Source organism: Papaver somniferum, chromosome 10 (assembly GCF_003573695.1).
Source record: "Papaver somniferum cultivar HN1 chromosome 10, ASM357369v1, whole genome shotgun sequence".
Lineage (NCBI taxonomy): Eukaryota > Viridiplantae > Streptophyta > Magnoliopsida > Ranunculales > Papaveraceae > Papaver > Papaver somniferum.
The window spans coordinates 874,379-894,264 of NC_039367.1; positions in this window are offsets into that span (position 1 = coordinate 874,379).

The window sequence follows — 19,886 nt, forward strand, 5'->3', positions numbered from 1 at the left end:
CGTTGATATCTCGAGTGTTTTCATGGAAAACATGTAGCACGTTGTTGTTGTCTGTCAAGTTGAGCTTGGGAGACTCGCCGGCTCGGTGGTGACTATCGACGGTCGAGATTTTGCATCTTAAGAGGAAAAGTAGCCGTTGATTATCGCAAACCTTCGTTTGGTAGCCAGTGGCATGAAAGCATGATCAGTATGGCTTTAATATGGCCTAGTTTAGGCGCGGCCAAAAGTTAGGGCCAAAGGTTGTCATGCGTTAGCTGGTAACCTTGGACGGCTAAGATCTGCACCTTAGATGAAAAAGTGGTCGTTGATTGTTGCAGGCCTTCGTTTTGGTAGCCACATAGGGAAGGTCGGCATGGTATGGCGCGGAAAGGTGGTTGGCATGCCATTGGCACATGTGGCATGACATGCCTTGGCGCGGTTTGGCGTGGCCAAAACTAGGGTTTTGTGCCAGAGTTTACCATGCGTTGTCTGACGACCTTGGACGTCTAGGATTTGCATCTAGGATTGAAGGGTGGTCGTTGATCGTCGCACACCTTCATTTTGTTAGCCGCATAGGGAAGTCCGGCATGGTATGGCGCGGAAAGGTGGTTGGCATGACATTGGCACATGTGGCATGGCATGCCTTGGCGCGGTTTGGCAAGGCCAAAACTAGGGTTTGGGCCAAAGGTTACCATGCGTTGTCTGGCGACCTTGGACGGCTAGGATTTGCATCTAGGATTGAAGGGTGGCCATTGATCGTCGCACGCCTTCGTTTTGGTAGCTGCATAGGGAAGGCTGGCATGGTATGGCGCGGTAAGGTGGTTGGCATGTCATTGGCACATGTGACATGGCATACCTTGGCGCGATTTGGCGTGGCCAAAACTAGGGTTTTGGGACAAAGGTTACCATGTGTTGTCTGGCGACCTTGGACGGCTAGGATTTGCATCTAGGATTGAAGGGTGGCCGTTGAACGTCGCACGCCTTCGTTTTGATAGCCGCATAGGGAAGTCCGGCATCGTATGGAGCGGCAAGGTGGTTGGCATGCCATTGGCACATGTGGCATGGCATGCCTTGGCGCGGTTTGGCATGGACAAAACTAGGGTTTTGGGCCAAAGGTTACCATGCGTTTTCTGGCGACCTTGGACGGCTAGGATTTGCATCTAGGATTGAAGGGTGGTCGTTGATCGTCGCACGCCTTCATTTTGGTAGCCGCATAGGGAAGGCTGTCATGGTATGGCGCGGCAAGGTGGTTGGCATGCCATTGGCACATGTGGCATGGCATGCCTTAGCGTAGTTTGGCGTGGCCAAAACTAGGGTTTTTGGCCAAAGGTTACGGTGCCTTTTTTGGGGACCTTGGACGGCTAGGATTTGCGTCCAGGATGTAAGAGTGGTCGTTGATCGTCGCACGCCTTCGTTTTGGTAGCCGCATGTGGAAGGCCGGCATGGTGGAGCCAAGGCCAATGGCGTGGATGGCTTGGCATAGTTGGGCCAAGGTTTTGGTACGGACGGCTTGGCATGGTGGGGCCAAGGAAAGGTTCGGTTGGCTTGGAATGGTGGGTCCAAGGGTTTGATACATACTGCTTGGTATGGTGGGGCCAAGGAAAGGTGCGGTAGGCTTGGCATGGTGGGGCCAAGGGTTTGGCATGCCATTGGCGCATGGTGCGGCTAGCATGGTTGGGGCCAAGGCAAGGTGCGGTTGGCTTAGCATGGTGGGTCCAAGGGTTTGGCATGCAATTGGCGCATGGTGCGGCTAGCATGGTTGGTATGCCTTGGCGCGGTAGATGCGGCTGGCATGGTTCGCCATTGGCACAGTGGTTCGGCTGGCATGGTTGGCATGCCTTGGCACGGAGATGTGGCTGGCATGATTTGTCATTGGCACAGTGGTGCGTCTGGCATGGTTGGCATGCCTTGGCGCGGAGATGTGGCTGGCATGGTTTTCCATTGGTACAGTGGTGCGGCTGGCATGCCTTTGCGCGGAGATGTGTCTGGCATGGTTTTCCATTGGCACAGTGGTGCGGATGGCATGGTTGGAATGCCTTGGTGCCGATATGTGGCTGGCATGGTTTTCCATTGGCATGGTGGTGCGGCTGGCATGGTTGGAATGCCTTGGCGCGGAGATGTGTCTGGCATGGTTTGTCATTTGCACAGCGGTGCGACTGGCATGGTTGGCATGCCTTGGCGCTGAGATGTGGCTGGCATGGTTTGCCATCGGCACGGTAGTGCGGCTGGCATGGTTGCCATGCTTTGGCGCGGTAGCATGAGAATTAGGGTTTGGCATAGATGATGTCAGTCAATGTTAAGGGTTCTGCCGTGGAACATGACACATAAAAAAAGGTACCCTGGTAATTCCTACATAGGCATGCTGATCGATTCAATAAATGTGTTAATGGTCATAGTGATGTCATGTTAGATGTGCGGTTTTACGATTTTAACCCTAAGCTAAAAACCACCATCAATATTAAGTCTCATGCTTAGCTCGGAACGGGAGAATCGTTGCGAGGTAAGCATAAGATAGTGACAAGCTAGGACAAAAATCGAAACAACAAGTCGTGAAAAGATGGTCAGGAACGTCCGACTAACCTTTTTCGAGAGGTAAAGAGAGTTTGTGCTTCCCGTGTTGCCGGCCTTGCATAAATTGTACTGGTGGTGCAGACCGTGGAATGGTGAGATGAAAATCTTCGGCTTAGTCTGGCCATGCATCACCTTGGCTGGGTTAGGGAACGCGGAGGCGCTGGATTAGCGAGTTGTCGGTGTTGGTGCGGCTTGAGCGAAGCTGCTGGCGTTGTACGGCTTGGAATGGGAGCCGCAGGCATTGGTCGGCTTGGAATGGGAGCCGCAGGCGTTGGTCGTCTTGGAATGGGAGTCGCAGGCGTTGGTCTTCTTGGAATAGGAGCCATCATCATTGGTCGTCTTGAGATGGAGCTACTTGCGTTGCTCGGCTTGGAGTGGAGCTAGATTGAGTTCCTTGGAAGGATGACGACTGGATTCAGTTCCGTGGAAGGATGACGACCGGCTTCAGTTTCATGGGATGGCAACTTTGTCTGAATTAGGGTTTGGCATGCCGAAACCCTAATTAGCGCCATTTAATAGAATCGCTGTAGAATTCTCGTACGAACTTGGATTTTGACGATCCTCTCATCCATTCTGGACGGAAAAGAATTTCCTATCTTCCCTAGAGGGAATATTGAGGTTTTGAGCTCGTTCGGGAGGTGAAAACTTCTCAACAGTAAAATTCATGAAGAATTGCGGGCCCGAAGAATGATGGCATCTTGCTTTAGTTCCGTGGGAAGATGATGACTTGGTTTGGGAATATAAAAACTTGCTTCAGTTCCCTGGGAAGGTGACGACTGGCTTCGGGAAGATAACAACTTGCTTCAGTTCCCTGGGAAGGTGACGGAAGGCTTCGGGAAGGTAACAACTTGTTTCAGTTCCCTGGGAAGGTGACGACTGGCTTCAGGAAGATAACAACTTGCTTCAGTTCCCTGGTAAGTTGACGACTGGCTTCGGGAAGGTAACAATTTGCTTCAGATTTTAGCATGCTACAACCCTAACTAACGCCCCTTACTAGAATCGCTGTAGAATTCTCGTACGAACTCGGATTTTGACGGTCCCCCCCCATTCTGAATGGAAAAGAATTTCCTATCTCCCCTCTTGGGAATATTTAGGTTTTGAGCTCGTTAGGGAGGAGAAAACAGCTCGACAGTAAAATTCAGGAAGAACTCAGGAGGGATGTTGCGATCCCGAGGTGGCATAGTCGCGCCCAGTCATCCGTTTCATGGAGCAAGAAGGAATCTTTATTTTTTTCAAACTCTAGAAACTCTGTCCGCATGAAAAGAGATATTGACCTTATTCTGTTTTATGTTGCTCGTCCGGATCCGTGCTTTTGTCTGCAATGTCTCTGTAGTGGATTCCAAAATTTATCAAACTTCATTGCATTTTTGGACGGATGGATGTGGTTGTGTTTTCGGTTCATCCTTGATTTTAGGTTGTTCAGTGCTTGGACCCTCTGATCACGATGACAATATGTTGTGGATGCTTGTATTGGTCTAAATCTTCCTGAGACACTGGATGAAATATATGAGTTGGGAGACGTTTCGTTGGCGATGTGCTACTATCAAGTCTTCAAGGACTTGGTTCCAAGTGGCATCCTTCGAACCATCTTCCAAATCTTGGACTATCATGTGGAATGGGATGTGGTGAGCAGTCCCCAATTATTCTTTTGTTAGATCCGATGGCTTGGACGAATATGTGAATGTATCTTTGTGGCGTTCATTTGGAGTCTTCGGTGCACATGTACGGCTTCATGTTGAGAAATTCCCGCGGCTCGTAAAACTTCGACAATGATGATGTTGAAATCAGAAATAACCTGTTTGAGGGGAGTGAAAGCATCCCATGTTGGTAGTCCCCATGTGTAGCCTACTTTCATTGCATCGCTTTGAATCCACGTCCACGGGATTTGATATAAGCTTATCGTACTCTTCTGGATGTGACGCTGGGGTGATCAGAATATCACATGATGAAATATCCTGGATAGTGAAGTGGTGGGAATGAGAGAATTATGTTGTTTATCATGGTTCCCTCTGTTTCTTCAAGAAAATGTTTCAGCCGCGTCTCTGGAGTTATCTTATGAGTCTTTGTTGGTCATCGGGATGGACTGCGATAAGCAGTCCCCAGTCGCATTTTTCTTCAGTTTCTGAAGTTGTTTTCCTCTGAGCAGGCTTGGGATCCTCCACGGCCTTGTAAAGTATTGAAGGCGTCTTCTGGACAGATAGGTGATGATTTTCTTGCGCTGTACCCTTGAAGAGTAGATGACCTTGTTGTGGCTATGACCTTTTGATTGAACGTGTCTTCTGAGCTTTGACAGTGAAGGGATTCCGTGTATATCCTCAGTCCCCAAGTATGGTTTACATGTTTCCATCTTGTATGGTCAGTGGGTTGACCATGATAAAGACATCACCATCGTGCATTAGTACTGGTGATTTTGTTACTTCTTCCACGTGGAACTTAAAATATGGAGGAGTACAAGTTATTTTTGTAGTGATTACTGCTGTGGTGAAACTCTGGCTGGTATCAACAAATGAGCGGCAACAGTTCTTGGTAGCAGATGTTATCAGAAGAGACTACATTGTCGTGGAAACAAAGTAGGTTGGCTGGAATTGTATGGGAATCCATGGAAGTAAAAGGATTGGATGGAAGCGTAAGCGAGAAAACTGTCCATGATCACGAGTTTTGGCGAGATGTATCAAAAGGCGGTCATGACTACGAAGGTTGGTTGTTTGTGATCATGATCCCTGACATGGGGAGCGTGGTGGTACGACCCTTTGCAGGAAAAAATGGCGTTGAAGCAGCTTCGGTTCTTGGAAAGGATGTTGAAACTTAAGGAGCCAAACGCTGAAGCTTCAGCTTCGGATTCTGGAGCAGATTATGGAGAGAACGCTGAAGCGGAGCGGCTTCTTGAGCGAGCGTTGAAGCGGAGCGGCTGTCAGAGAGAACGTTGAAGCGGAACCGCTGCTGGAGGACGTTGAAGTGAAGCGGCTGTTGGAGCGAACGTTGAAGCGGAGCGGTTACGTTAATCAGTATGTTGTCAAACTACACACCCTTCAAGCGAACAATGGTTAGGAGTCCTAAGTTCCATCTATTAATCGTGCTTTCCAGGAGAGGTTGGGGTTTGGGAACGACTTCTCTGGTTGGAAAAAGCTGCTTCCCTGATGCAGTGCAGTTGAGGGCTGCGAATATGTCTTGACGCTGCTCCTACAGAATCTGGCATAAGTGTTTCATCATAGACTGCACGATTTTGTGGGAGAATTCCCCGGAAATCATGCAGCTCCTGACAGGAAGAGAGTCTTTGTGAACTCAGGGGGGTTGCTGATTTTCTTTGCTTCGATTTTGGAGAAGTCGTTCCTGATCTTTAAGTATGATGAAATTAGATTGCTGATTCCCTTCTACTGGGCATTCAAAGGGCAAAGCGGGAAGGATGCAAGATGTTGGCGCTGGAAAGATGCAAGTTGCTAGCGCTGGAAGGATGCAAGTTGTTGGCTCTGGAAAGATGCAAGTTGTTAGCGCTAGATCGGCGTGGAATGGGCGCTGGCTTGGCGTGGACGTTGTCTTGGATTTGGTATGGTGTGGACTGTTGGTTGGGCATGGCGCGAACTGTTGGCTTGGCACGGCGCGGACTTGTTCTTGCGGGCCCATTTGCCTATTTCTATACGTAGATCAAATAGGAAATCATTTCGTGTAATGCGTATGAAAGGGGTTGGCTCTCCTTTTTATCTCATATCTTTGTTCTCACGTCCTGGTGTTTAGCGGTAGTGCGGTAGCAATAAAGTGGGCAAGCGTATTCCAGCTATGTACTCCAGCGTTTCTCTTTCAATTTTTTTCTTGTTTTGAGGCAAATCCTAGCCATAGGTATGCCTTCCATGAATCTGTAGAAATATTGTTCTTCTCTTCACATATCATTGTAGTAGCATCGGCTACCTCATGAATAGTGACTGGTAATCGTTATTATGCAAAGTAGGTACGTACGGTTAGGTGACTGATTCCACGAGGAACTGGGCGTTAGGGTTTCTATGAGATCCAAAAGTTGCAGGCCAAGGTGACCGAAGGTCCTTCTGCGGACGTGGTCAAACAACAAGAAGCGAAGGTCGAAAGGTTGTCCAAAGAGTTGGAGCTGAAACAGGCGGTCCTCCAAATGACGAAGGACGCCTTCTTCGAGAAGAACAAAACACCGTTGAATGGCTTCATTTGAATGCACTTCTGTCTTCTGAAATTCTTCTGTTTCGTTTTTTTTTTTTGAAAGGTAAATGAAACACCTGGATTTATGGTTTTGATTTTCTGGATTTTTGGGTTGATAGACAAGTGTTACCTATGAGGGTTTTGGATTATTATTCGGGATGAACTATTTTAGGATGATGCCATTTTTGGTTATGATTGTAAGTGACAAAAACATCCCAAGGAAGATATGGAACCGTGAACGTTGTGTGTCGGTAGATGACATGGGATGAAACATAACATCGCTATCGGTTTTATCATTCCCGTGAAAACTTGAAATAGTAAACCATGTATTTTGTCTAGGCAAGTCTTACTCGGTTTTTTGGATCTGCTAACGAAAAATGAGTCAGGTGCAAGTCCGATTTTTATGAGAAGCACCGCAATTGTGGAAAGTCCCCAGTCGTCCTTGAGTCACTTGATAATCAAGTCGTCAATCCCTGGGCGGACCGTTTTCTTTTAACCGTTGGGAAGTCCCCAGTCGCCCCTTGCCATGTCATGACTGGTAATCGGGTCGTCTGGTAACTGAGTCATCGATCCCTGAGCGGATCATATCGGGCCGTCTGGTACCTGAGTCGTCGATCCCTGAGCGGATCGTTTGCCTCTACCGTCCTGACGTCTGGGTCGAAGTATGAGATCGAGGATTAAAAATTGACATTGTAAACGAAAGACCAATCTCCCACTGTGGTCGCCCATTGTTTGAGGGTGAAAACAGTTTCAGCTGGTTTCGGTAATTTCGTGTGATGTGGGTGAGAAACAAATCTAAATCCTAAACAATGTACTGCAAGGGAGTACTTTAGATTCGAGAGATCAATCTTCACAAGTCCGGCCTAAACCAAGAAATGTCCGTCCCAGCCTTACTTCGGTCACAAAGTAGAGGAGAAGGGTTTGTTTTGGGGAGGGAAGCGAAGAGAGTGTTGAGACCAGAATAGTTGATTCTGGAAGAGTAGTTGTTTTCTGACTTGTGTCAGAAAGTGGGAAGCTAACAGATGGGAAAGCTAGAAAACAATTTCTGAGTGTTGTATGCTCCTGACCAGAACTTTTTGTTCGGTGGAAATAGCTAATGCCTATTTATACAAGTCGAAGTGAAACGTACTCTGGTCTCATTAAGGAATGGGAAACGGGTGAGTAAATGGGAGGAGGTGGTAACCGGTAACGCTTGGAATTGATTTTCCATAAAAGAAAGCGTTTCACCATTACTCCCTGTATTTACTAACCGCCTCATCCTTATGACACTTTCTTATAACGGGGGTAGTGTACGCCGCACGCTGTAAACCGCCAAACCAATACCCAATGAGCATCCCCCAGTTTATGACATGCGTTGATATCTCGAGTGTTTTCGTGGAAAACATGTAGCACGTTGTTGTTGTCTGGCAAGTTGAGCTTGGGAGACTTGCCGGCTCGGTGGTGACTATCGACGGTCGAGATTTTGCATCTTAAGAGGAAAGGTAGCCGTTGATTATTGCATCCCTTCGTTTGGTAGCAAGTGGCATGAAAGCATGATCAGTATGGCTTTAATATGGCCTAGTTTAGGCGCGGTCAAAGTCGAAGTGAAACGTACTCTGGTCTCATTAAGAAATGGAAAACGGGTGAGTAAATGGGAGGAGGTGGTAACCGGTAACATTTGGAATTTATTTTCCATAAAAGAAAGTGTTTCACCATTACTCCCTGTATTTACTAACCGCCTCATCCTTATGACACTTTCTTATAACGGGCGTAGTCTACGCCGCACGTTGTAAACCGCCAAACCAATACCCAATGAGCATCCCCCAGTTTCTGACATGCGTTGATGTCTCGAGTGTTTTCGTGGAAAACATGTAGCACGTTGTTGTTGTCTGGAAAGTTGAGATTGGAGACTTGTCGGCTCGGTGGTGACCTTCAACGGTTGCATCTTAAGAGGAAAGGTAGTCGTTGATTATTGCGACCCTTCGTTTGGTAGCCAGTGGAACGAAAGCATGATCAGTATGGCTTTAATATGGCCTAGTTTAGGCGCGCCCAAAAGTTAGGGACAAAGGTTACCATGCGTTAGCTAGTAATCTTGGACGGATAAGATCTGCACCTTAGATGAAAAAGTGGTCGTTGATTGTTGCAGGCCTTCATTTTGGTAGCCGCATAGGGAAGGACGGCATGGTATGGAGCGGCAAGGTGGTTGGCATGCCATTGGAACATGTCGCATGACATGCCTTGGCGCGGTTTGGCGTGGCCAAAACTAGGGTTTTGGGACAAAGGTTACCATGCGTTGTCTGGCGACCTTGGACGGTTTGGATTTGCATCTAGGATTGAAGAGTGGCTGTTGATCGTCGCACGCCTTCATTTTGGTAGACGCATAGGGAAGGTCGGCATGGTATGGCGCGGCAAGGTGGTTGGCATGCCATTGGAACATGTGGCATGGTATGCCTTGGCGCGGTTTGGCGTGGCCAAAACTAGGGTTTTGGGCCAAAGGTTACCACGCGTTTTCTGGCGACCTTGGACAGCGAGGATTGCATCTAGGATTGAAGGGTGGTCGTTGATCGTTGATGAGTGCCAAATATTGTATATATTTATCCCTTTTTGTTGGCATTTAACTCATCTTTTATGCATTAATTCTACATTTTATCCCATATTCTGTATTTTCATTGTTTTCAAGAATAAATATTTTTATTAATTAATTTTTCATTTTTAGGTAATAAATAAAGTCTAGATGACTTGCGGAGCAAAAAGAGCAGAAAAGTAGTGAAAAGCCGGGAGAAATCACGCAAGGAAGCCGCGAAGAATGGTGCGCACAACCTCATTTTCTACACACAAAAACGCCTCCGTTCTCAGCCATCAGATCAGTTCTCAGAAGCATCCGATGGTCGCTCCTTCATAGAGCATCAAAATCTGAAGTCTCTGCCAAGCACCACAGCGCTGAAATTCCAAGCCTTCAGATTAGATGGTAGTTGAATCCAACGGTTGCTCCCTTGTTGTTCATCAAAGTTTGATATCTCCGCCTTACACTACAGCACCTAACCTAATCTAGCACCGTTCGTTTCGTTGTATCCCTTCATCCGACGGTTGCTCCTCGCTTGCCTCCGCATCACCGTCCGATCTACCTACCAGCTCCACATCTCACGGCTTAGTCTCGCTGAACATCAAAAATCGATGAACCCGCCACACACTGGAGCACCAAACCCTATACCAGCTACCCAAACAGACCCTATCCCTAAAACTATCGGCTTCTCCTTCTTCTCCCCCTTCCTTCTCCTCTGCAACTGCTCCACCACCATCACCCTGCAACAGCCATCTCTACCACCTAACCGCCACCAAATTATCTAACCACCACAGCCCACTCTCACCACCTAACTCGTATGATGATTTTCAATCATCTTCATCAATTCCACACGCCACTGAGGTCGAGTGATTTTGATGAAAGTGATTGCATGTCTTCAAATAACGACAGCAAGGCTATGGAGAGGTAGAGGAGTACAAATGGAAGCATGGGTCGAGAATAATTGGGAGTTATCACATCAAATTAGGTAAAAAAATCAAACCCTAGGTCTGTAAAGTTAGGGTTTCTAATTTAGGGTTCATAGGTCTTTTTTTGTATAAATTGAACACAAGGGTGTCGAATAGAGGGTGTTGTTGGACTAGCCAAGTTACCAATTAGGTTTAATTTCAATTTTTGGTTTAATTCCAATTTTAATTTCACTGTTAATTTTTAGGGTTCTTGTTTTGCAATTTACATTCCCTGTTTAGTAGTTCAAATGTTTGTTATGTTCCTGTTTTACTTTCCTGCTAAATGTGTTCCTGTTTAATTTTAATGTTATGTTAGTATCCTGTTTAGGTTAATTTTGTTCATCGTTAATGTTTGTCCCCTGTTAGTGTTAACTCTGTTTAATGTGCCTTTGTTAGTTTAAATGCTCAACTTGCTCAACTGTTGTTTTAATTTACTGTTAGTTTAGTGGAATGTTAGATTAAAACCTGGGTGCATTGTGTTGATTGAGTAGTGGGGAGAAACTAGTGCTCACTAGTGACAATGAGCAAGCTAGTTCTCTTCCCACTCTAGATGAATGCCTTAGCTTTGCTCTGTTAGTTTCACCATCTTCCCTGCCTTAGGCTAATTTCCTTTTTGTCACTTTCACTTTGTTCCATTTTGTTTTGTTTTTGTTCACTGTTTTGTTACTCATTATCTTTTTCTCCATTGTCTTTACTCCACTGCCATCTCTGTTTTCTTCCACTGCCTTGCAAACTGCTAGTGCTGCTTTGCCTCTGCTCCAGCTGCTGTTGCAGCTGCTTCCTAGCCAGCAACTCTGTTCTTTCCCCTGCTGCTGTGCACTTGCCTTGCATTGCTTGTGCAGCACTGCTGCTGCTGCTGCTTTCCTTTGCATTGCTGCATTGCCTCCCTTCCTCTTCAAAGCCTAGCTCAAGCTAAAGGCTCAAGGCCCAGATCATCATTGAGGTCTAAGGCCCAATTCACTGTTACATTGAGCCCAATTCTCTGTGAAAGCCCAGCTCAACCCAAGGCTCAAAGCCCATTGTAAATTGTTGAAAGACCACAGGCCCAGCTCAAACCAATGCCCAATTCAGTCAACTGTGGGCTTAATCAAAAGCCTAATTCAGAGACCAAAGCCCAAGTTCTCAGTTCATCAATCAAAGGCCCAAAGCCTAGTGCACTTCAAGACCAATTGAGCCCAAGCTCAGTTCATTTCATTGTTAAAAACAAACCCATTAGGCCCAATTTACTCAAAGGGTATTCAAAGCCCAACAATAGCAATTTAGAGCCCAAATAGCTAAACACAACAAAACACTCCCAATCTCTGTTGATCGACCCGTACTTGCACGAGCTACAACCGACGACCGTGCACTTGCGGTATTACTGTAGGCCCGCGTTTTCATTTCGCTTTAATTTTATACACGTTCCCGGGCCCACCAAGTTTTTGGCGCCGCTGCCGGGGACCATTTTGCATTGAAATATACATATCTCCCGGCCGCTACCAAGTTTTTGGCGCCGCTGCCGGGGATTGGTGCTGTGTTTTTTGTAGTTTTATTAGATATTTTTGCATTTCACTGCATAGCATTTGCATTTGCATCTGCATCTGCTTCACTTCATTTGTTGTTGGACCTGGTGTTCTGAACCTGTTTTCCTCTGCTGGGACGCCACCAAGGAAAAGAACCAAAGCCCAACTGGGTTTTTGCAACAATATCAGAGCAGCTGGGCTGTGCTTAAAAGGTAACCCATTTAAGAGAACCCGAATTGTGGGCTTCCAATTTTTTTAATTGTGGGCATGTAATATTAAAGCCAATTTTTGGGCTTCTCTTATTTTCTGTTGGGTTTGTAATAATTTATTTGTGGGCTTGTATTTAATTTTTGTGGGCTTGTTTAATTTGGACTTGTATTTTGTATTCTGGGTTTTTAAACCCAGCTGAGCTTGTAACCGATCACGCTAGTTGAACTCGTTAGTGGGCCGAGTACCCAAATTCTAGGCCGAGATTTTGGACTCAGTTCCACCAAAAGTTTTCAACCAAGCGGAGCCAAAGCAAATACAAAACAAACAGTGGGCGTGCTCCCATTCAAAAAAAAACCAAATTTTATTTTCTTTTTTTAAAAAAAAAAATAAAAAAAATAAAAATAAAAATAAAAACAAAAACAAAAAATTTCTTTTGCTCCCAATTTTAAAACCAAATTTCTACTTTGCTCCCATTTTTAAACCAAATTTTCTTTTTCAAAAATTTTCCCATAAAAAACCAAATTTTTAAAAACCCATTAAAACCAAATTGTGGGCTTTGTGTCTTTTCAAAATGGGCCAACCTCGTGCTCTCCATGAATACATGTATCCGTCAATAAAAATTCCATTATCATGTATTGTATTACCTCAAACCAATAACCCTTTTAAAATAAATGCAAGCATGATACAAATACTTCCTATATTTCGAGGGTTCGATTCTGAGAACCCCTATACTCATGTAAGAGAGTTTGAACAAATTTGTCGGACTATGCAACCTGATCATATGTCCGAAGACTCTCTGAAATTGCGTTTGTTTACATTTTCTTTAAAGGAAAGGGCCAAAACATGGTTTTACGGTTTGAGACCACAATCAATCAACACTTGGGACCAACTCACAGATCTATTTTTCAAACAATTCTTTCCACATCATAGGACCATCGCTATTCGTCAAAGTATCAATTGTTTTGTCCAATTGGATGAGGAAACTGTTTTTCACTATTTCGAACGTTTTAATGATTTGTTGAGTGAATGTCTGCACCATGGATTTGAGAAGTGGAGACTTGTCGTCATCCTCTATGAGGGACTAGACTTTAAATCTCGAACCATGGTTGAGTCTATGTGTAATGGTGAGTTTATTGATAAATCTGTGGATGATGCATGGAATTTTTTAGCCGAGATTGCAGAGAAAACCCATCAATGGGAATCCGTTAGGGAAACAGGAACAACACCACATGATATGAGTCACCCCCATGAATTAGAGTTTTATTCTTGTAATAGCTCCGACCTTAGGATTGAAAATTATCCTAGATTGCAAAATCCCTATCATGATGATGATGATGATTATGATGTTATGTTAGAAGAACATGTCTATACTGAAAATGTTATGGAACCTTTGGGTTCAAATACATTAGGCTTCTCTGCCCCGACCTTAATGCATGATATTTCTTCTAGTATTCCATGTGATGTTTCCCCTGATGTGCCGATACACGAGAATAAATCTGTTGATGATGTTGATAATTCTGATTGTGATCTTGCCAATTTGATTGATGATTGTGAGCATGATGTGACATGTGTAGAAGACTTAGGAGATTTTGATTTGATTGATAATGATATGCCTATTCTTCTACCTAAGTCACAATCTGATGGCCTTCCACCCAACCTAGATTTGGTTTGTACCCATATTGTCACACCAACTTTTCTGAAGATTCCCAATCTAGGATTGGAACTGTGTGCCTCCCAAGTCCTCTTGGACTATTTTGCTTCAAAATATAACACTTTTAAAGAGCCACAGTTGGAATGCATTTCTTTGCCCATCCCGAACAAAGTCCATTTTCAGTTAGACCTTGTGAATCCTGCACCCCTAAAATTGTTAGATTTTGTGCTTAAAAGTAAACCTGTTGAACAATTTAGGTTTAGGGGTGATTCATTCGGTTTTTCACTCTCACTCTCATTTCAGTCCAATTTTAGTGTTTTGAAACTTTCTATGTCTCTACACTTTTTCTTTTGGGTTGATCCTCAACTCTTTAGACTTTTGGTGTATGGTGAATTTTTTGTATATAATCAAGTAGATAAATTTTAAAAAACCTTTTTTCCTTTTGTATATATTTTGCTAATCCAATATGATCTCGGCTGAAATATATGTTGGATTTTTGCCTTGAATAACGGAGTTTTAATTCTGCTTTCGCCGAAATCGGGTATTCTCTCTCCTTTTACTCTACTCAGCATGTCCCTTTCCATATGTTGCATTTTAATTCTTTCCATATTTTGAAACATTGAGGACAATGTTTAGTTTAGGTTTGGCGGTATAGAGTAGATACTTTGATAATATGCTATAATTAAAAACGAACTCCTTCTTCTTTTTGAAAAAAATCAAAATTCCAAAAAAATTGAAAAATCAAAATTCCAAAAAAATTGAAAAATCAAAATTCCAAAAAAAATTAAAAAACGAAAAATCATAAAAATGGAGCTCATTTACCTTGAAATGTTGACTCTTGTGCAAATATGTATTTTTATTAGGAGTCTTAGTCTAGATATTTAGGCACCCTGATTCTAGCACAATTCACATAGTGATAAGAAATTTGCACGCGCACGATCTACCAATACATGTATGGCCTCGATCTTCAAGGTGTTTGATAGGAAGTTACGATTGCCAATCACTTTAGAATACTGAACGAAACTTGACTAGCTTGTTCTTTGGTTGGTTGGGATAGAAGGTGGAGGTTACATTAAGAAAAACAACCATCGAATTTAACTAGGTGCATCAAAAAGGGCTACCTCTTGCAAAGTGTCATGTAATTTTTGTTTCCTTTTGTTTATGTTTCAAAAGTGTTTCCTTCTTAAAAAAAAAAAAAAAAGAAAAAAAAGAAAAAGAAAAAGAAAAAAAAAATATGAAAAAAAAAACAAAAAAATCAAGTATTTATCAATTTCATCATCTCTTGTTCCAAAAATAAAAAGAGAGTAGTCATTGTAAATAAGATTCATGTAAAGAGTCATTTTGTTGTTTCATTGTAATAAGCAAGGAGGGTGTATGTCATTGATGTACAACGCGAGTAATTGTGAAATACCTCCAACTCATTCACAATTCTCGTAAAGTCCGGACAGCTAGCTAGATTTCGACCTTGGTTCTTAGCCTGAGAAACTATCTCTTGGTGATTAGTAGTCATAACTTCAGATCTTTCTTTACACATGTGTAGATACACTTTACACTCTTATCACATGTCTTTTTTTGTTATCAGTGCTAGGATTGTGCCTTCGATAGCTAGATTGACATCTCCATTTTGCTGTGAGCTTAAACTGTTTTGCACATGTCACATTTGATGGAATCTGAGCTTATATTTTGACCTAGAACTTTGTAGGTACGTTCTAAGCAAACCTTCACGAGACTTCAACTCGTCCACTAGGGACACTTAGTGGTTTAAAAGGCTTGGTGCATACGCTAAATGCATTCGAGAGACCAGCGACAGTGGAATAGTTAGGATTTCCTTAGTTTTGTTTTACTTGAGGACAAGTAAAATTCAGGTTTGGGGGTATTTGATGAGTGCCAAATATTGTATATATTTATCCCTTTTTGTTGGCATTTAACTCATCTTTTATGCATTAATTCTACATTTTATCCCATATTCTGTATTTTCATTGTTTTCAAGAATAAATATTTTTATTAATTAATTTTGCATTTTTAGGTAATAAATAAAGTCTGGATGACTTGCGGAGCAAAAAGAGCAGAAAAGTAGTGAAAAGCCGGGAGAAATCACGCAAGGAAGCCGCGAAGAATGGTGCGCACAACCTCATTTTCTACACACAAAAACGCCTCCGTTCTCAGCCATCAGATCAGTTCTCAGAAGCATCCGATGGTCGCTCCTTCATAGAGCATCAAAATCTGAAGTTTCTGCCAAGCACCACAGCGCTGAAATTCCAAGCCTTCAGATTAGATGGTAGTTGAATCCAACGGTTGCTCCCTTGCTGTTCATCAAAGTTTGATATCTCCGCCTTACACTACAGCACCTAACCTAATCTAGAACCGTTCGTTTCGTTGTATCCCTTCATCCGACGGTTGCTCCTCGCTTGCCTCCGCATCACCGTCCGATCTACCTACCAGCTCCACATCTCACGGCTTAGTCTCGCTGAACATCAAAAATCGATGAACCCGCCACACACTGGAGCACCAAACCCTATACCAGCTACCCAAACAGACCCTATCCCTAAAACTATCGGCTTCTCCTTCTTCTCCCCCTTCCTTCTCCTCTGCAACTGCTCCACCACCATCACCCTGCAACAGCCATCTCTACCACCTAACCGCCACCAAATTATCTAACCACCACAGCCCACTCTCACCACCTAACTCGTATGATGATTTTCAATCATCTTCATCAATTCCACACGCCACTGAGGTCGAGTGATTTTGATGAAAGTGATTGCATGTCTTCAAATAACGACAGCAAGGCTATGGAGAGGTAGAGGAGTACAAATGGAAGCATGGGTCGAGAAGAATTGGGAGTTATCACATCAAATTAGGTAAAAAAATCAAACCCTAGGTCTGTAAAGTTAGGGTTTTTAATTTAGGGTTCATAGGTCTTTTTTTTGTATAAATTGAACACAAGGGTGTCGAATAGAGGGTGTTCTTGGACTAGCCAAGTTACCAATTAGGTTTAATTTCAATTTTTGGTTTAATTCCAATTTTAATTTCACTGTTAATTTTTAGGGTTCTTGTTTTGCAATTTACATTCCCTGTTTAGTAGTTCAAATGTTTGTTATGTTCCTGTTAATGTGCTTGTTTTAATTTCCTGTTTTAATTTCCTGCTAAATGTGTTCCTGTTTAATTTTAATGTTATGTTAGTATCCTGTTTAGGTTAATTTTGTTCATCGTTAATGTTTGTCCCATGTTAATGTTAATCCTGTTAGTGTTAACTCTGTTTAATGTGCCTTTGTTAGTTTAAATGCTCAACTTGCTCAACTGTTGTTTTAATTTACTGTTAGTTTAGTGGAATGTTAAATTAAAACCTGGGTGCATTGTGTTGATTGAGTAGTGGGGAGAAACTAGTGCTCACTAGTGACAATGAGCAAGCTAGTTCTCTTCCCACTCTAGATGAATGCCTTAGCTTTGCTCTGTTAGTTTCACCATCTTCCCTTCCTTAGGCTAATTTCCTTTTTGTCACTTTCACTTTGTTCCATTTTGTTTTGTTTTTGTTCACTGTTTTGTTACTCATTATCTTTTTCTCCATTGTCTTTACTTCACTGCCATCTCTGTTTTCTTCCACTGCCTTGCAAACTGCTAGTGCTGTTGTGCCTCTGCTCCAGCTGCTGTTGCAGCTGCTTCCTAGCCAGCAACTTTGTTCTTTCCCCTGCTGCTGTGCACTTGCCTTGCATTGCTTGTGCAGCACTGCTGCTGCTGCTGCTTTCCTTTGCATTGCTGCATTGCCTCCCTTCCTCTTCAAAGCCTAGCTCAAGCTAAAGGCTCAAGGCCCAGATCATCATTGAGGTCTAAGGCCCAATTCACTGTTACATTGAGCCCAATTCACTGTGAAAGACCAGCTCAACCCAAGGCTCAAAGCCCATTGTAAATTGTTGAAAGACCACAGGCCCAGCTCAAACCAAAGCCCAATTCAGTCAACTGTGGGCTTAATCAAAAGCCTAATTCAGAGACCAAAGCCCAAGTTCTCAGTTCATCAATCAAAGGCCCAAAGCCTAGTGCACTTCAAGACCAATTGAGCCCAAGCTCTGTTCATTTCATTGTTAAAAACAAACCCATTAGGCCCAATTTACTCAAAGGGTATTCAAAGCCCAACAATAGCAATTTAGAGCCCAAATAGCTAAACACAACAAAACACTCCCAATCTCTGTGGATCGACCCGTACTTGCACGAGCTACAACCGACGACCGTGCACTTGCGGTATTACTGTAGGCCCGCGTTTTCATTTCGCTTAATTTTACACATCTTTGGGCCCACCAATCGTCGCAAGCCTTCATTTTGGTAGCCGCATAGAGAAGGCCGGCATGGTATGGCGCGGCAAGTTGGTTGGCATGTCATTGGCACATGTGGCATGGTATTCCTTGGCGCGGTTTGGCGTGGATAAAACTAGGGTTTTGGGCCAAAGGTTACCATGCGTTGTCTGGCGACCTTGGACAGCGAGGATTGCATCTAGGATTCAAGGGTGGTCTTTGATCGTCGCACACCTTCGTTTTGTTACCCGCATAGGCAAGGCCGGCATGGTATGGCGCAAAAAGATGGTTGGCATGACATTGGCACATGTGGCATGGCATGCCTTGGCGCGGTTTGGCGTGGCCAAAACTAGGGTTTTAGGCCAAAGGTTACCATGCATTGTCTGGCGACCTTGGACGGATAGGATTTGCATCTAGGATTGAAGGGTGGCCATTCATCGTCACACGCCTTCGTTTGGTAGCCGCATAAGGAAGGTCGGCATGGTATGGAACGGCAAGGTGGTTGGCATGCCATTGGCACATGTGGCATGGCATGCCTTGGCGGGGTTTGGCATTGCCAAAACTAGGGTTTTGGGCCAAAGTTTACCATGCATTGTCTGGAGACCTTGGACGGATAGGATTTGCATCTAGGATTGAAGGGTGGTCGTTGATCGTCGCACGCCTTCGTTTTGATAGCCTCATAAGCAAGTCCAGCATGGTATGGCGCGGCAAGGTGGTTGGCATGCCATTGTCACATGTGGCATGGAAAGCCTTGGAGCGGTTTGGCGTGGCCAAAACTAGGATTTTCGGCCAAAGGTTACCATGCGTTGTCTGGCGACCTTGGACGGCTAGGATTTGCATCTAGGATTGAAGGGTGGTCGTTGATCGTCGCACGCCTTCCTTTTGGTAGCCGCATAGGGAAGGCCGGCATGGTATGACGCGGCAAGGTGGTTGGCATGCCATTGGCACATGTGGCATGGCATGCCTTGGCGCGGTTTGGCATGGCAAAAACTAGGGTTTTGGGGCAAAGGTTACCATGCGTTGTTTGGCGACCTTGGACGGCTAGGATTTGCATCCTGGATGGAAGGGTGGTCGTTGATCATCGCACGCCTTCGTTTTGGTAGACGCATGGGGAAGGATGGCATGGTGGGTCCAAGGCCAATGGCACGGATGGCTTGGCATAGTGGGGCCAAGGGTTTGGTACAGACGGCTTGGCATGGTGGGGCCAAGGCAAGGTGCGGTTGGCTTGGCATGGTGGGGCCAAGGGTTTGGCATGCTATTGGCGCATGGTGCGGCTAGCATGGTTGGGGCCAAGGTAAGGTGCGGTTGGCTTGGCATGGTGGGGCCAAGGGTTTGCATGCCTTGGCGTGGTAGAAGTGGCTGGCACGGTTTTCCATTGGCACAGTGATGCGGCTGGCATGGTTGGCATGCCTTGGCGCGGAGATGTGGCTGCTGGCATGGTTTGCCATTGGCACATTGGTTCGGCTGGCATGATTGGCATGCCTTGGTGCGACGATGTGGATGGCATGGTTTTCCATTGGAACAGTAGTGCGGCTAGCATGGTTGGCATGCCTTGGCGCGGAGATGTGGCTGGAATGGTTTGTCATTGGCACATTGGTGTGGCTGGCATGGTTGGCATGCCTTTGCGCGGAGATGTGGCTGGCATGGTTTGCCATTGGCACAGTGGTGCGGCTGGCATGGTTGGCATACCTTGGCGCAGAGATGTGGCTGGCATGGTTTGTCATTGGCACGGTGGTGCGGCTGGCATGGTTGGGATGCCTTGGCACGGTAGCATGTGAATTAGGGTTTGGCATAGATGATGTCGGTCAATGTTAAGGGTTCTGTCGTGGAACATGGCACATAAAAAAAGGTACCCTGGTAATTCTTACATAGGCATTCACTCATAGCTATAACATCCTTGTTTGATTCATTCACATATAACCAACATTAGATGGCAGCATCAAAATAAGAAAAGAAAAGGAAGAAACAACTAAACTAATCTTCAAAAAAGCATAGTGTTGAGATCATTTGTGAAAACAAGCA